The following is an 18,565-nucleotide window of genomic DNA, read 5'->3' as shown; positions in this document are numbered from 1 at the left end:
AAAAGGGTAGAGATTGAGATAAAAGAGGACATTGTAACAGAACAACACAGGTCAGAACCGAACAATTTAAGCATCATTTTGTTTTACCCCCAGATAATCTAACATAAGAGTAGTCACCATAGTGCCTCTTTCCTTGAATTATTTGAGTATAACTTCGTGTACTATAGCATCAAGCATATCAAGACAGTGTGAAGCCATTCAAGAGAATTAAAGAATTACAGGGTAAGAACCAGTTAACAGAAAACGAATAACAGTTTGTAAATTATGTCTTTGCCGCTAAAAAAATTTGTTTATACTATCGCATATAGTAAAATATAGTAAGATACAACATGTTAAAACCAGTGGAAACCGATGTACAACAGCTTGATGGGACTTTAAAACAAGATGATATTAAATCAGCACTAGCTTTTATGATGTATTGTTTTCTTCAAAATAGCTATTCGTACTATTTAATCATGAAATGAGTGCTGAACTTTGTCAAAAGTTTTTTCTGCATCTATTGAGTTGATCATGTGATTTTTGTGTTTGACTCTTGATGTGGTGTATGACATTTAGTGATTTGCGTATGTTGAACCCTCCCTGCATTTCTAGTATGAATCCAATTGGTTATGGTACAAAATCTTCTGAATAGTTTCCCCCATTTTTAAACTAGTATTTTATTGAGGATTTGTGTATGTACGTTCTTTAGGGAAATTTGCCTGCAGTTCTTCTCTTTGGTTGGTTTGTTTTCTGGCTTAGGTATGAAAACAATGCTTGCTTCCAGGAATGAGTTAGAGAGAAGTGCTTCCCTTTCAATTTCATTAAAAATCTTGAGGGGTATGACATTAAATCTTTTCTAACTTTCTTCTAGAATTTAGCAGTGAATGCATAAGGACCTGGATTTTTTTGTTGCTAAGTTTTTAATTATAATTTCAATTTCATAGACTGATATTGAGTTATTCAAAGTTTTTATATCTTCTTGATTCAGTTTTAAAATCTCATGCATTTCTGTCCAATTCTTGTTTTTCAGTCTATGCAAGTAAATATTTTTAAAGTAGCTATTGATGATCTTCCGAATTTCCACAGGATCTGTTGTGACTTTACCTTTTCATTTCTTATTGCATGAATTTGAGATTTTCTTTTCCTATTTCTGACAAGGCTTACTAGGGGTTTATCAATTTTGTTTATTTGTTCAAAGAATCATCTCTTCATTAATTCTTTGTGTTGTTTTCTTAACCTCAATTGCATTAATTTCTGGTCTCATATTTATAATTTCCTCACTTTATCAGCTTTGGGCTTGACTTGCTCTTTCTGGAAGTTGGTAAGTTTTATCTGAAATTTCACTTGACTGTAGATATTCTTTCATTTCTTCTTTAATTTTCTCTGTGACCATTGGTTGCTCAACATGGTGTTATTAAATTTCCATGTGTTTATACAGCTTTGTGGTTTATTTTGTCAATAATTTCCAATTTTATTGCACTATGGCCACATAATATGCATGAGATAATTTCCATTCCTTTGCATTTACTTAAGCATGTTCTATGATCTAGTACATTGTCTATTTTAGAGAACATCTCATGTATAGCTGAGAAGAGTGCATATTCTGATGTCAGATGGAATATTCTAAACATGTACTGATTCCATTAATTCACAAGTTTGGTTCCTTTCTGTTATTTCTTTGCTGATTTTTTTTGTCTAGTTGCTCTATCTCTTTGTCACAAAAGGATATTAAGGTCCCTCATTACAACCATGTTATTGTTTATTTAATTTTTCAAGTCTATTAATATTCATCTTATATAGTTGAGTGCTCCTAGATTTGGTGCATATATATTTATGATTATTATTGCTTGCTCTTGAATTTTTCCCCTAACAAGTGCATAATGATCTTCTTTGTCTCTTTTGATCATTGTTGATTTAAAGTTCACACTGTCTACAAACAGAATCATACCCATGATTTTTTTTCCCTAGGTTCCTGTCACATGGAGTATTGTTTTCCATTCTTTTGCTTTTAGTCTATGAGGTTTTTTTTTTTTTTAGTTAGATGTGTTTTTTGTATGCAGCATATTGTTAGATCTTGTTTCTTGACCCATTCTGCCAGTCTCTTTCTTTTGATTGGTGAATTGAGACCATTTACGTTTATGGTAATAACTGATATGTATTGGCTTGTGTTTGTCATGTTATTTTCCTTCTGTTGGTTCCCTAATTTCTCCCTCTGTTTAATTGCCTGCCTACTTTGAGACTTCTTTCTGTTGTTCTTGGAATTGCAATCAGTTTGTCTTTATCTAGAATGTCTTTCAGTGGCCTCTGTAGTGTTGGTTTTGTGGTTATGAATTTCTTCAGTTGTTCTATGTCATGGAAATGTCTTATTTTTCCTTTAATAGTTGAGAAAGATAGATTTTTTAGGGAACACCATTCTGGGTTAGAAGTCTTTCAGACTTCAAATTTCTTCTTGACTTGAAGACTTGGGTTTGTGTTGCGACACCTGCTGTGATTCTCATGGGCTTTCCTTTATAGGTGATCTGCTTCTTTTCTCTAACAGCTTTTAATATTCCGTTCTTGTGTTGAATTTCTGAGATCTTGGTTATCATATGTCTGAGTGTACATTTACTTTGGTTATGGCTAATTGGAACTCTACATGCCTCACTTATCTGTATGTCAAATTCTTTCCCCATGCTGGGGAAATTTTCTGCTATTACTTCTCTGTGTTAACTTTTTATATCATTTGTGTTGACTTTTGCTGTTTCATTGGCATCAGTTATTCTTGTATTATTTTGTTTGCATCATTTTGCAGGTGTTGAATTATTTCCTGATCTTTTGCTATTTTCAGGAGATCTTTCCCTTCATGATTGCTAGTCATGATTCTGTCTTCAATGTCTGAAAATATGTCTTCCATTTCATTCAAATCTGAAAGTCAGTTTCATTGGTTTTTATGCCTTTCAATGAAATTTTTAATTTCCTGAATATCTGTTTGAACCTGTTACATGCGTTCTACTTCTTTCCTATATTTATCATTCACTGTTTCCATCCTTTTCCTTTCATAATGTATTTTTAAAATCTAGTTCTACTCTGTATTTGCTAAGCAATTTTTTTATAAATATTGATGGCACATTTTTAACCTGAGAGATTATTTCTTATCTGATTTCCTTTATAGTCTCATGATTTTCTTTCTTTACTTTGGTTGCTATCATTTCAGAAATTTCAGGTGTATGTCTTTTCATTTCTTCTGCGCTGATGTCTCCTGGACTTGTTATGGGTAGACTGGAGGTTTGAGACTGCATTTTGCTATTTTGCCTTGTCATTTTCTATTTTAAAAAATTTATTTTGTTTCCCGTGATGATCTTTGTGGGGTTTTTGATATCTATATCACTAGCATCAAGACTTCTCTAGGCAAAGGCTGTTCTTCAGAGATGTCTTCTCTGTGTAGGAGATTCCTGATTTGTTTCTATTATAAGATTCAACTTTACAAATTAAGAGTGAGGTGTTGTACCTGTTTGGTTCACTCCCAGTGCTTTGGTGTAAGGCTGTGATGAGGTTGTTAACCCAGATCTTCCCAGTACTGTTTAAGAAGGGAGAATAACTGATTGTAACAGCTATGACATGTGTCTTGGTTCTCTTGTTTCTGGGAAAAATACCTGACACCCAAAGTTAAGGAAAGAAAGGTTTATTTAGTTCACAGTTGGTAAATAATCAAGTGGCTCCAACAGAAGGTGACACAGCACTGGGGCAATGTTTCAAGGCAATAGCCGGAAAAATAAGCTAGAGCAAAAGGGGAAAAACAAGCCTCTTTTCCTCCTTTATATTGTATTCAGGCCACCTCTTCTCAAGGCCCAGTGTAGCACTCACAAAATCTCCTTGCCCTCCTCTTGCACAGAATGAGGAATTTTTTTATTTTGTTTTGGTTTTTGGTTTTTTATTTTGCTTTATTTAGAGGAAAAAAGCAAAACAGAAGAAATGGTAGAAATAATATAGAATTTCAAAAAAAACAGTAAGAAATCACTAGTTGGTAAATTACATGTTGTTATCTTAGAAGTAGTTGCTCAAATCACAAAATCAAAGCATAAAAAGTAGACAAACAATGACAGTATAAAATATTCTGTTTGATGAACTAACAAAAGCTTAGTATGGTTATCACATACTACACACACTTAAACATACATACAGTTATATACTTTAGAGCACTTTCTTTTTTTTTAAATTTTATTTAAAAGGAAAAAGAGAAAAGACAAAACAAAACAAAGCGGTATAAGGGTACAAGTAATACAGAACTACAAAAAAAAAAAAAGTAAGAAATCACCAGTTAATAGATTACACATTATCATCTTAGAGATAGTTGCTCAAGTAACAGTATCAAAGCATACAAAGTAAACATTCAAACAGTGAGACTGCAAACAGTTGTGTTCAATGATCCAACCAAAAACATTAATATGGTCATCTATTTAACACCCCTAAACACACTTGCAGTCGTATCCTTTAGAGCACTTTTTTTCCCTCTCTTTTTTACAACAAAATTTACACATTTGGGGTTTTATTACTTCTTAGTTCTTATTACTTTTTTTTTGGAAGAGAATAAAGTCAAATATGGCAAAACAAAGCTGTCAGTCAAAACCAAGGATAGACATAGTACATGATGTAAAAACAGAGTACAAGGTTATCAACAATGGTTACCATAATGCTAGAGCACTTTCTTTCCATTTCATTATCACGATATCTATTATATACCTTGGATCTTATTACTCTTTCAGTTTTTTATTATTTTTATACTAGAGAGACAATATGATATTTACAAATGTGAGTCTGATTTATTTCACTGATCAAGATAGTCTCAAGTTGCCTCCATTTACCTGTAAAGGCCTCAAATTCATCCTTTTTTACAGCTGAGTAGTATTCTATTGTATAAAAATACTACATTTTTTTTTTCATTCACTCTGTGATTGATGGGCATTTTGGTTGTTTCCAAGTTTTAGCTATTACAAATTGTGCTGCTATAAACATGGGTACACACATATCACTGAGACATTGACCTTTTCAATTTTTCTGGGAAAATACCCAGGAGAGGAATAGCTGGATTGAATGGAACTTCCAATCCTAGTTTTTTGAGGACTCTCCATACTAATTTATACAGTGACTGCACCAATCAACACTCCCACCAGCAGTAGAGAAGTGTTTCTTTTGCTTCACAACCTCGTTAACATTTATAATCAGTTGATTTCTTGACAGCAGCCAAAATGAGGATGTTTACAGTCAGTATTCTGGCTCCTTGCTGAGTTGCTTAGTTAAACTTTTAAACTTCTCAAGTTGACACAGTGTACCAACCATAACAATATCCAAGCTAAAGTAGTAAAATTAGCAACAATAGTATCAGGCATAATTTAGAAACTGACAAACTGTGGTAACTATTGATTTTATACTTTTTAAACATTATTATTATTTTTTTGTCTTTTTCATTTTTACCAGTACCAGGGATCGAACTCACGACTGCCTGCTTGCAAGGCAGGCACTTATGCCACTGAGCTAAATCCCCAGCCCCTAAACATTATTTTTATATAATTTTTTAAATTTTAAAAATGAGGAAAGGATAGAAATTATACAGAATTTCAAAAAATAGTAGGAAATTAACGTAAGTTTATGTATTGCATATTGTTATCTTAGAAGTAGCTGTTCAGTTAGAAGATTTAGGCATGAAAAAAATGACCAAACAGTGAAAGCAGAAACTGTTCTTTTAAATGAACTAACAGAGATTATTAGTGTAGTTATCTATCTTGTGTGTGTGTGTGTGTGTGTGTGTGTGTGTGTGTGTATACTTATATACATATAATGTGTTCCCTTCTTCCTTCTCTCTTGTTCTTTCCTTTTGAGCACTTCTTTGAGCAGGGTGTATAAACTATATATCAGAACTGATTGTAAATTAAGAGATTGTATGCAAAGTGTTCCCCTTTGGTAGAGTGGTTTTACTTAGTGGTAGGGAAATTTAGGGAAAATAGTGTATAAAACATAACTGGAAAGGAAGTGGAAGCAAGGCTGGCAGACAAAAGATGATCATGGAGGTTTGGGAAACTGCAGAAGAGAGCAGAAAAGAGAGAATGAATATTCTAGGAATTATTTGAACATGGTCTCCCGGTTTGGGAAATGGGATTAATTTTCTGTTTTGTGTTCTCCTCATCCTTTAGAAAAGAGAGAAAAAAGAAAGAAAGAAAGAAAGAAAGAAAGAAAGAAAGAAAGAAAGAAAGAAAACAAAAAAGAAAGATGAAGAATAAAATGAGACAAATGAAAAATATGGAGAGAAAAAGGACAGCTACAGAGTTCTGGATTCTTCCCGAGCTGGTTGCTGATTTCATGTTGCCTCATAGTGTTACTGTGAACTTTCGGTGCCACTAGTCTTCCTGTGCATTGTAGCTGGTGTTCTTTCTGGTCTCTGGGCCTTCCCAAGCAGTTCACCTCAGTCCTGGCCATAGACAGAGGTGGGACCTCTCTCCTCTGGCATTGTCGACCTGGGTTACCTCAGTGCAAAGAGACAATAAGAGGACTCTAGTGGGATTTTTCATTTATGCAGATGTGATGTGTATGACAAAAACAACACAAAAATGAAAGGCAAAAAATCCACATTGTGATATATATATATTTAAATTTTATGTTGAAGGTAGAAAAATACAATAGAACAAGGCAGAACAAAGTCAATCGAGACAATGCAGTAAAACTGGTACAGAACCCACATCAGGATACCTGGATAACAGTAATAGGTGCCATAGTATATCTTGTTACCTTCACAAGAGTTGTCCATTCAATTAGGAACAGCCAAATCAAATGAAAACCAGAACATTATAAAACAAATCAAAAAAGAATATTGAATAGAGCAAAACAATTAATCAGAACAAAGCAAAATAGTGAAAACAATGTTTGCTTTCAAACAGGAGATAGGAGGCAGTCCCTCATATTCGCTGTATTGCACACGGTCATCCTCCCAAGACATACTCAGACCTCTGGCCCCATTTGTTTACGTGGGCAGGGAGGAAGGGATGGGATGTTTGATTCTCAGCTGGTAGACTCACCAGAGAGGCTGACTGTTCTCTTGCTGGCTCGCACCAGGAGTGCTTACCAGGAAGGAAGGCAAATTGCTGTCTCACTCAGCTGCCTGTTTCACCATGACTGGATCTTGGGGGACTGGTTGTCCTCCTGGCTCAAGGAATGGAGGCAAATTGCTTCCTTGCTCTGCTGCCTAAGCTCCATCATCGCTGGAGATCAGGAGATGCTGACTGGTTCTCTTTCTGGCTCACGCCTCTTACCAGAAGGGCGGCGAACTGCTTTCTTGCCTAGCTGCCTAAGTTCCACTATGGCTGGATCTTTGTGATATATTTTATATTCCACTTGAAGTAGTGAAATGCTAAGTTTGAATAGACTTTGAATGTGGAATATTTTTACAGCACCCACTATAAAAATGCTGTATAAAAAGATATAGTGAATTCCACAATATATAAACTAAGGTTGGATACTGAATAGGTTCAGATAGCACAAAAGAAAGCAGGCAAGAGGAAATCAAGGATCAAAAACAAAAGAAAGAGAACAAACCGATAGCGAATAAGAGAATGTACACTTCTGAATATGTCAATAACTATAAATGCACTACTTTTCAAATTTATAAGAATGTATTAAATACCATGATCCAGTGACATGTTACTTTTGAAAAACTGTCATCAAATTTAATGATACAGGCAGGTTAAAATTACAAGGAAGAAAAAACATATGTTCAATATAAACAGAAAAAGAAATACTGGTAGCTATAATAATAGAAAATAAGTCAGTTCAAAGCAAGGAAAATCACATAGAATAAAGAGAAATATTACATGATAAAGATTAATTCACCAGAAATATTAAATATGTATTCACCTAGCAGCAGAGCTTCAAAATACATAAGCAAAAGCTAAAGTAAAGATAAATAGACAAATACTTCACCATAGTTCTCTGATCATAAATAGAACTTGTAGTAGATCAATAAGGCTTTAGAAAATCCAGACAATAATACCATAAGAACCTGGATCCACCTGATATTTGGAGAACAGTTTGACTATGATAACAGAACACAGTTCTCAAATGCATGTGCAGTGTTCACCATGAGAAAACTATCCTGACTCATAAAATAAACCTGAACACAAAAAGCTTGAAAATGGTCGAAGTATGCTGTCTCATGATAACATAATTGGCTAAAAATCAGTAAATGGAAGATAACAAAAAAACTCTGACACTTGGAAATTTAAATACTCTTGCATTACCCAATAATTAAAAAATAAATCTCAAAGAACTTTAGGAAATATTTAAAACTGAATGAAAATAAAATATGACACACCAACATTTATGAAATGAAAATATAGCCATGTCTATAGCAAATTTTGTAGCAACTAATATTTACATTAAAAAAGCAAGAAGGGTCACAAATCAATATTCAAAGCTTGCACTTTAATATATAAATAGTAAGCCATAAAAGTGCCACACAGGTAGAATAATATTATTATAGTTGCTTTAACAAAGAAATGTTTATGAGTAATTATTCATGAACTTGGTAACAGACAAGCAATATGGAAAATCACTGATATCAAAAGACACAGGTGCTTTTAAAAAGAGCAAACATTTGATGAATCTCTAGCAAGACTGATAAACAAAATTTTGAGAAGACACAAATTACCAATATTAGGAAAGAATAAAGGAATAGCCTTCAGATATTTAGAAGCCCCACAAATAATGCAATAAGTATATTTTCAAGCTGAACATGGACCTATTTCTTTAAAAAAGTACCAAATTCACCAAGATGAAGTAGGTATCTGAAAAGACCTGAAACTATAAAATAAATGAAATCCATGGTTTTTTTAGTTGGTAGGTAGTGATTATACATCTTTATCAGATACAGTGTGATGTTTCTACACATTTATGTGTTATGTAATGGTCACAATACTTGGATTTTCCAGTATGTCAAAATATTTGTTATTTATTTGTAATTGGAGCATTTAAAATCTTCCTTTCTAGTTATTTTAAATTCTGTAATACAGCATTGCTAATTACAATCATCCTCTGTATAATACAACACCAGAGCATGGTCCTTTCATCTTGCTGTAATACAATTAATCTTTCCCTATCCTCCTTCTCACTTTCTCTCCAGCCTCTGGCAACCTCTAGTTTGCTTTTCAGTTCTTTGAGCTCAACTACTTTTAGATTCCATATATGAGGGATGATTGAAAAATATGGTGTGTGGGCTGGGGATGCAGCTCAGCAGCACACTACCTGCCTGGCAAGTATGAGGCCCTGAGTTCAAATCCCAGGGAAAAAAATGTTTGTATAAATTTAAAATAATTTGTTAGTCTAAGAGGCATATTGCCATAAATCTTCCTCAAAGTAGCTCCCCTCACTTTGAACACAATTATTCCATCATTCTTGCTACTTTCTGAAGCAGTTCCAGAAGCTTCTTTCATGAATGTCTTCAATTGTGCTATCATGGCTGTCTTGATGTCCTGAATCTGTTACATATGTTTACCTTTTTGATCATTTTGACTTTGGAAAGGAGCCGAGAGTTGTGTGGTGTCAGATCTGGTGAACAAGGTGGATGAGAACACATAATCATGTTATGAGCCTCCTTTCTGTTGGCTGGCACTTGTCAGCAGAATTCATCAAGCTTTTGATCACACTTTGTAAAGACACTAAAGACTTCCAAAACCGCTTCAGAAAGTGGCACGGCTAATGGGATAAGTGTGTGTGTGAAGTGAGGGGGAGTATTTTGAAGGGATTTATTGGCAATGTGTCTTTTAATACAACAATTTTTTTAAAAGAATGGAAACACTCACCACATTTGTATAAGTGAGATAATGGGATGTTGCTCTTTCTCTGCCTAACTCACTTCACTTAACATGAACTCCAGGGCCAGCCATGTGGCTGCAAAGGACAGGATTTCATTCTTTTAATGGATGAATAGTATTTCTTCATGTGCATTTGCTATGTTTTTTTAATCTACTCATCCACAGATGGATACCTTGGATGATCGTATGTCTTGGCTATTGTGAATATTACTGCTGTAAAAATGAGGATACTGACACCGCTTTGATATGCTGATTTCATTTCTTTTGATAAATGCTCAGCAGTGGAACTGCTGGATCACATAGGTATTCTATTTTTAAGTTTTTGAAGACTCTCTATTCTGTTTTCCAAAATGGCTATAGTAATTTACATCCCTGTCAGTGTATAAGAGTACCCCTTTCTCCACTTCCTTGCCAGCATTTGTCAATTTTTTGTTTGTTTCTTAAATTATAGCCATTCTAAGGAAGAACATACCTTAAATACAGTTTAAAAGATTTCTAAAATAAGACCCAGCCTAAATTTAAAAATGCATATGGAAAATCAGATGGCTTAGAATAGCCAAAGTAATTTGAAAACAACAATAAAATAGAATAATCATACCACTAAGTTTTAGGCTTAATTTAAAATTATAGCAACTCAGTACAAGATTGAGAAAGGTAGGTCCACACACAGTGGGAGAGGACAGAAGTCCAGGCAAGGACTCGGTTTAATATGCTCAGTTGATTTTTGGAAAAATCCAAAGGCAATATAAAGGATTTTCTACAAATCAAAAAACTGAATATTCGCATAAAAGAAAATATTTTTAAAGTACATTTCTTACCTTGTACTATAAACCACCATTTTTGTTTTTCTTTAATTTTATTTTAAAGAGGGTAAAGCCAAACATAAAACAGAATGAAGCCGATCGGAAGAAAACAATGTAAGTGACACAGATTTCAAAGCAAGACAACAAGAGATCATCACTGGCTACTATAATGTCTCTTATTTTCTTCTAAATAGTTACCTATATCTTCACACACAACAAATTCATACAAAACAAAATAATATTAAGCTGAACAGAACAGAGTGATGAAGGCATTATAGGCCTTCAAAACCAGATGAGAGGGAAATCAACAATGGCTGCCATAATGTCTCTTGTTCTCTTCAAAACCTTCACACATGTTGAAATTAAACAATACAAAACAGGCTAACATCACTCTGAACAAAGAATAATGGTGCTACTGAATTTCATATCATGACACTACGGAATCAGTACTGGATACCATAGTGTCTCTTCTTCTTCAAAGTAACTGTTTATTTCATCATGCATTACATAATCAATTCTCATAAACTGTTTAGGAGAAGTATGCATGTTTAAGTCTCTACATTTGTACTTATCCTTTCTGTATTAGAGAGAAAAATGAAACAAAACAAATTACTAGAAAAACGCTGAACAACAAAGATAAATAAATAACAATAGCAAAGAGCCCAAAACATGGACAATATAGGCCTTCAAAATGAGGTGGTAGAAGCATAACTAGGGTTGTTATTGTACATAGTGGTTTGTTTTTGGTACCAGGGATTAAACTTGTGACCTTGCACTTGCCAGGCAAGCGCTTGTGCCACTGAGCTATATCCCTGGCCCCATTTCCTACTTTATACAAAAAATTATCTCAAAGTAGTTTATATATTTTAATGTCAAAAACAAAACTGTAAAACCTTTAAATGAAACTATCAGAGAAGATATTATAACCTGGGCTTAGGCAAGCAGTTATTGTTATAAAGGACACTAAAAGCCACTCCATAAAAGATAAAGTGATATTGGAATTTATCAATATTTAAATTTGTTTTCTGCGAAAAATGGTATTAAAACAATAAAAAGACAAAATACAGAATAAGCACAAACATTTGAAAATCACATATACAACAAAAAACTTGCATCTAGAATGTGGTAAAGAACTTGAAACACAATTCTCAGAAAACAACTCAGTGACAAGATGGGCAAAAAACTACAAGAAACACTTTGCCGTAGAGAGTAGATGAAAGTGTATTAGTCAGCTTTCTGGTGCTGAGACAACATACCTGACAAACACACCTTGAGGGGGGAAAGGTCTATTTGGGCTCATACTTTCTGAGGTTTCCAGGCCATAGCTTTTGCTTCTGAGGCAGAAACATCATGGTAGAAAGCCCTGGTGGAAGAAAGTTGTTCCTTTCCTGGAAGCCAGGAAGTGGGGAGACCAGGAATGAGCCAGAGAAAAGTTATACAGTTCAGAGTCTTGCCCAGTTAACCTAATTCCTCCAAGTGGGTCCCACCTTCTAATAGTCCATTTAGCAATGAGCACAGTGATGGATTAATCATTGATGGAGTCATTCTTCCCACAGGCCAATCACCTCCAAAAGCCAATCTCTGAGCACATGGAATTTTTGAGTGGATATATATATATATATATATATATATATATATATATATTCCAAACTATAAAGAAGGCAAATAAAATAATAGTTTCATCACGTCACATTAGAGTGTAATATTAAACACTTCCTTGAAATTGAGAGTGGAAAACACTACTAACATCAAGTTTGAGGTCCAGGTAAATGAATGAATAGTATCATGCTTTGCCAGCATAAGTAGAAGTGATACAGCTACTTTGGAAAACTTTGGCCATATTTTCCAAACTGAAACACGTATTAGCACTTGACCCGGAGTTCCCATTCCTGGTATTTAGCTTGGAGAAAGGAAGACATTTGTCCACGTGAAAACCTGTACATGATCATGTGTCACAGATTTATTCATAATTTCCCCAAACTGAGCATCTCAAAGGCCCTTTGGTGAGTGAGCAGACCCCTGGTGTTATATCTGCACACCAGATTACTACCCAGCGATAAAAAGAAACGGAGTGACAGTACATGCAAGAAGCCAATTTCAGAAAGTCACACACTCTGGGGCTCCATTTACAAAATGTCCTGTAAAGCAAGGAGTTGTAGGGATGGCGACAGATGAGTGGTTGCCAGGAAATAGGGAAAAGGCGGGATATAGCTGCAAAAGACAGAAGAGAAAATTGTAGTCAAGTAATGGAAATATTCTGCATATTGATTGTGGTGTTATTTACATACATTTATACATATGTTAACATTCATAGAATGACACATCAAAAAATCTGTTCTAATGTATGTTAAATGTGATGTTAAATTTTTAAAAATTAGCAACATCACCTGCCATGAGGGAGGGGAATGATGACTGCTTCTGCAAACATCTTAATAAGAAAAATATATTCCTTCACCAATCACAAACGTTTATTGGATCTCTGTTTGGCAAGTGCTGCAACGTTACTCCTTTTTATCTAATTTATTCCTCTGAAAACATCAAGATGTTCATCCTATTGCTTTGCCATTTTGCAGGTGTGAAAAACCAGCTCCTGAGCTAGGAAGAGCAATATTTGGCATTCCAAAATAAGCCCTTCCTGTTCAAAGTCTTAAGTGTTACATTTTGTTTTGTTTTTTCAGTACTGGAAATTTAAACCAAGACCTTCAACCTAAACTGCATCCCCAGTCCTCTGTAAAAAAATTTTTTTTAAATTGTGAGACAGAGTCTTACTAGGTTACTAAATTGCCCAGGTTAAGCTCAAACGTGGGTCTTCCTGCTTCAGCCTCCATGAGTGCTGGGTTGACAGGTATGTGCCACCACTCCTAGCTCAGAGGCTAAATCTTGTGCCATCCACTTTCTATTACTTGTGTGGTGCAACATTCTCCTTTGCTAGTTTTAAATCCTGAATATTAAGTAAGTGTGCACGAGCTGGTGGATAAGTAAGATAAGTAAGGATTTGTCTCACTATGACCTCAGTCCCTAGGAAATTCTGCTTTTAGGCTGAGTAAATTCTCTTGTATATTGATTTCCTTTGTTTCCTTTGTTGCAGCTGTTAAATTCTTTGAAACAATGTAATTCATCATGAGATGATCAACCTTTGATTTTATTGATGCAACAGTTAATTAGTTGGCTACCAGTCCTGCAAATTCTGTTCTGGATGAATAGCTGGCCAGGTTTGTGAGCCATGTCTCTGATCTAGGAGGTATAGTGACTCACTGCTATCTCAATCACAGTGGAGGTGTTATGATAGGGTCTTTCTCTCGCCTCTGCATCAGCTATCACTGAAGCTATTTGGTCAAGAGCTGCCTCCATCTATAGCCAAGCTGGTCCTGGTCATTCCTGCCCATACTTCTTAGACAAAGAGAAGAGGTAGTAAATGTACTCCATGCTGGGTTCTCTCCAAGGCTGTGTTTCACAGTAGACAGGAAAGGCCTGTGATCAGACTATTTGGGGACTAGCAGTTATCCGTCTCTAGCTGGTGTAATAGACCCTTCTTTTAACAGTTTTATTATTAAGCTATAGTTTATCTATCAAACAATGCACTAATTACCCCATGCAATGATACTCAGTACAATTACAGAAATATGCAGCCATCACTGCCATCTAATTTTAGAAAGCTTCCCTCACCCCCAAAAGAAACTCCTCACCACCTCACTCAGCCCTTAAGTAACCACTAACCCATTTTGTCTCAATAAATTGGTCCTTTCTGGATAATTTGTCTGCACTGAGTTGTACAATGTGTGGTCTTTTGTTCCCAGCTCCTTTCACTTAGTGTAATATTCTGAGGTTCCTCCCTGTGGCTGTGTATATCAGTGCTTCAGTTCTTTACATGACTGCACGGATGGGTCACATTTTGTTTATCCTTGTACAAAATTGTAGATATTTAGACTATTTCACTTTGGGCTATTATGAATAATTCCATTTCTATAAACATTCATGTATAAGTTTTAGAGGGGGAATAGGTTTTTGGTTTTACACCTGTGAGGAATACACCTTGGAAGGGAATTCAAGATCAGATGATGCTATGCCCAATATTTTGAGAAATCTCAGAGTTTGTAACGTGGTGATCCCATGTTACCTCCCCAGCAGCAACATCTGGTGGGTCCAGTTTTCCCACATTTTTGCCGGTGTTGATTATTGCCTTTGTTTTTTCTCTTCTCCCCCACCTCCACATTTTTATTACTCCATTTGGCTATATGGATTAATCAGTTTCATTTCTGCAGATGTTTACCTGGGCACACCATTCTGTAATCATTCTCCCCGTCACTCTCCTCGTCCCCCCTCCCTCTGGTTTCACATGTCTTTGCGGGGGGAGAGTAAAATATACATAGTGCATTTGATCATATTCATGCCCCCTACTATTTGCCTTCAGACCCTTTCTTCCCTTCCTCTTGTCTAATTATACTCTTCCTTCTACTTTCCTGTATTCTCCTTTAGATTCCACATATTGGGAGAATATACAATATCTGTCTTTCTGTGTCTGGCTTATTTCATTCAGTATGATGATCTCCAGATACACCCACTTTTCTGCAAATGACAAAATTTTGCTCTTTTTATTGGTGAAAAGTACTCCATTTGGTATATATACCTCATTTTCTTTATCCATTCATCTGCAAATGGGCACCGAGGCTCATTCCATATCTTGGTTGTCGTATATTATGCGGTAATGAATATGGGTATGAAGGTATTTCTATGGAATGCTGTTTTTAATTTTTTTGGTGTGGGTCGTCTCTTTGATTACAGCCATCCATGGGAGGGAAGTGGTGCCCGACTGTAGTTTAGGTTGGCATTTCCCTACAGCTTAGGATGCTTCTTGGCTATCTATCTCTTTGGAGAGATGCCTATTTAAGTCCCTTGGCAATTTTAAATTCAGGTTATTTGTCCTCTTCTTGATTGGTAAGAATTCTGTATCTGTGGGAGACAAGCTCCCTTAAACTGTCCTTCAGATCCGCAGCCTCCATTTCTCCTCTGGGCTGTGTTTTCCTCCAGGAGAAACACGCTTGTGTCAACTTTGTATGTCCCTTTTCTGCTTCCTCCAAATCCTTTTCCACCAGTGAAGTAGGTCACAGGATCCACCTGCTGCCTCGAAGACGCAAAACCCTGGAATGAAATCAACTTTCTTTAAACGAGGACCCATCAATAGTTGGTTTCCAAAGAGAGGTTTCCTGCTTCTTTGCTTGTAGTTCTCACCCACTTAAAATATTTTCTTCATTTTCCTCACCCCCAAAAATCTAAATGGGGAAGCAAGATTTCAGACTTTCAAATCCTGCTAAAAGTCACCAAAAATATCAAAAGGAAAGTTGGTATTAAATAGCTCTGTTTTCAACTTCTAGTTCTGTGTCTCCAGGCAAATTGTGTAACTTCTCTGTGCTTGACTTTCTTAAACCATTAATGAGAAAAATACAGTTTAAGTTAGTATTGGAGTGAAGAAAAGCACAAAAATACTGTGATTAGTTAATGAAATGATCACCTCAGGAGTGTTCAAAGAATTTCCTCTGCCCTTTACTCAGTTGATCTCAGGCAACATTAAGATGATGAGTCTACAGGTGGTAGAAAGCAGGCTCAGGTGAACTCACTTATCCTGGGCAGCACAGCCAGGGAGAAATAGAACTGAGGCTCAAATCCAAATCGGACTCTCCAGAGCCTACGCCATAATGTGTTGTTAATAGAGGGATCACATATAAACTATCACCCCATTAGAATCACTGTGAAAAAGTAATGGAATTCAAGCATGAGCTTCTCTGTGGGGTTATTTGATCTCAATATTTTTGCTTTCTGTGGCTGATTTAATCTTTATTGAGCAAAAGGCTCTTTGTTACATACAGAGTATAGTGAACAAAAGTATAAGTAGTTTCCTCTCTAAAGCTAGTAAACAAATCAAAAACGCAAATTTTCTTAGAGCTGCTCTATGAGTATGGGATTAAACCACAAGCTTCATGGTTTGTGATTTCAATTCTCTGAGCACCAATGTCCTCTCTGTACTGCGGGCAAGTCACTCCCTGTCTGTTTGTATGGGGGTGAGGCCCAGGGAGGCCTTACTGTTGCTAACCCCCGGTAAGGACTGCAGCTGTGGGCTCTGACCTGGGCTCCCACATCCCAGTATCTGCCATGGTAAGGCCCAGGCACTCCCTTTTCCCTGTGCCTCAGTGGCCACAGGGCTCAGGGAAGCCAGCCAGCCTGTGTGCCTGCATGGGGAAATAAATTAGACCAGACAAGTTTGCTGAGTACACCTCACCTCCCCCACACTTCTGGACCCACTGATGAGTTCAAAGAATCCACAGGGCACATGAGCAGAGCTCGCAGGCAGTTGTGTAAGAACACTGGCAATATTGCAGCTAAGAATTGAAAACTGGAAGTCATATGAGGAAACTTCCATCAATACTATCTTAAGATTCTGCATAAACCGTTGGTCTGTAATTGTAATTGGTAATAGCCTAGTGCTTGTCTGTCATGAGAGAGGAGCAACAAGGGATTAATATGGCCACCACCTTGGAAACCCCTTTGCTGTGTTTTTCTGCCTATCCAAGGAAATTTTGGCTGTGTCCAATGCTTGCTTGATTCTTAAGGGAAAGTCACCCTGGTAAACGGGAAAGTGAAAACTTCAGCTGAAAGGGTCTCTGGGTATCACAGTCAGATGAAGTCCAAACCAACAGTCAGCATCCAAAGACCTTCACCACGTGGTGGATAGGTTTCCCTCCTATCATTTTGCTGTCATGAGAGACCTAAATGGCTCTCTGGCTGCCTGCGATCAAGTTCGCCATGTCCCTTGCTCTCTCTGATTTTAGACACACAAATAACTTGGATTCTCTGAGCCTCCTTTTCCTTTTCTTGATTGGAGAACTGAGACAAAAGCACTTTCTTCTGGGCCATTTATGAGGACACCGTGGTTTAGATTCTGTAAAACTATTGGCACAAGACTGATATCAGCTCTCTCCCAACCATGGTGCCTTGTTCTTGGGAAAGGGCATTGTGGGGTGTTTAGAGACATCTTGGCCTGACCCCCTCATATGCCCAACAACATGAAACCCAAACTGTCTCCATATATTGCCAGATGTCCCCAGGGGAAGAGGCAAGACCACCCTGGACAGGAAACCCTCAGCATGCAATAGGTGCTGCATTGTTATCTTCTACCATTCTCTTCTCAAAGCCTCTACCTAAACCCAGTTACTTGAAGTTCCCTGCATCAGAAGACACTTTCTGACAGTCTTCTGCTCACACCTGCCTTTCTGCCTCAGAAAGCTCTTTGTGCCATTGTTTCCAAAGAGTTCTTGTGCTTTTAGCAAGACTTGATACAAGCAATGCTTCCAAGAAGACTTCTGCTCCTGAAAAGCTGGGATGCTTTGCTTCTGGGACCACAAAACTCTTGGGCTGCACTTATTCAAAGCATTCAGGAGGCCTGTGAAGAAGCAGATATAAACATAGAATTGCCACTGTCTGTTCCTGTCCTCTACACAGGACTGTGCTCTTGGAAGGTCAGCATTGCTGGACACACAATAGGGACTTGCTGTATGCTCATTGTGTGACTGAGAAAGGGACGGGCTGATGGCTGCCTCCTTCCCAAGAGGACAGGGTCAGGCCTTTTCTTTCCCCAGAACACAGCCAACAAACAGCGGGAGTTGCATCAGCCCTACTAAACAAGAACAACTTTTTAAAGCATCATTATAAACTCATTTACCACAAGCCATCAAAACCACATGAGGCAGAAAAATCAGCCCATCTCCTCCCATCCTTCTCTTGTTCCACTGGCTCTCTTATTTGGTCTATTTTTTCCTCATGTTTTGCTGATGCTCTTTATTTCCAAAGAATTACTTCCGCTGCTCTTTCTTGCCAAGTCCCCAAACAATCACACATACATATATCTGAGTGTTGCTCAAGGCAAGAAGAACCAACATGGGTGCTTGCTGTGTT

General features: G+C 36.7%; 1 long non-coding RNA gene across 3 annotated transcripts in view; it reads left to right on the top strand.

The window, feature by feature from the left end:
* The window catches only part of LOC134470715 (uncharacterized), a 65,450-nt gene extending 55,398 nt beyond the window's left edge, over positions 1-10,052 (top strand). For all 3 annotated transcript variants that reach the window (XR_010039827.1, XR_010039826.1, XR_010039825.1), the window contains exon 5: positions 6,147-10,052. This is a non-coding gene — a long non-coding RNA (uncharacterized LOC134470715). The remainder of the gene's footprint in view (positions 1-6,146) is intronic.
* Positions 10,053-18,565: the final 8,513 nt, after the last annotated feature.

The sequence above is a fragment of the Cavia porcellus genome, unplaced genomic scaffold (genome assembly GCF_034190915.1).
Source record: "Cavia porcellus strain 051 isolate PalLab524CR breed Dunkin Hartley unplaced genomic scaffold, mCavPor4.1 scaffold_16, whole genome shotgun sequence".
In the NCBI taxonomy this organism is placed as follows: Eukaryota; Metazoa; Chordata; class Mammalia; order Rodentia; family Caviidae; genus Cavia; species Cavia porcellus.
The sequence above is the reverse complement of the archived record's forward strand: the minus strand, read 5'-3'. Positions and strand labels throughout refer to the sequence as shown.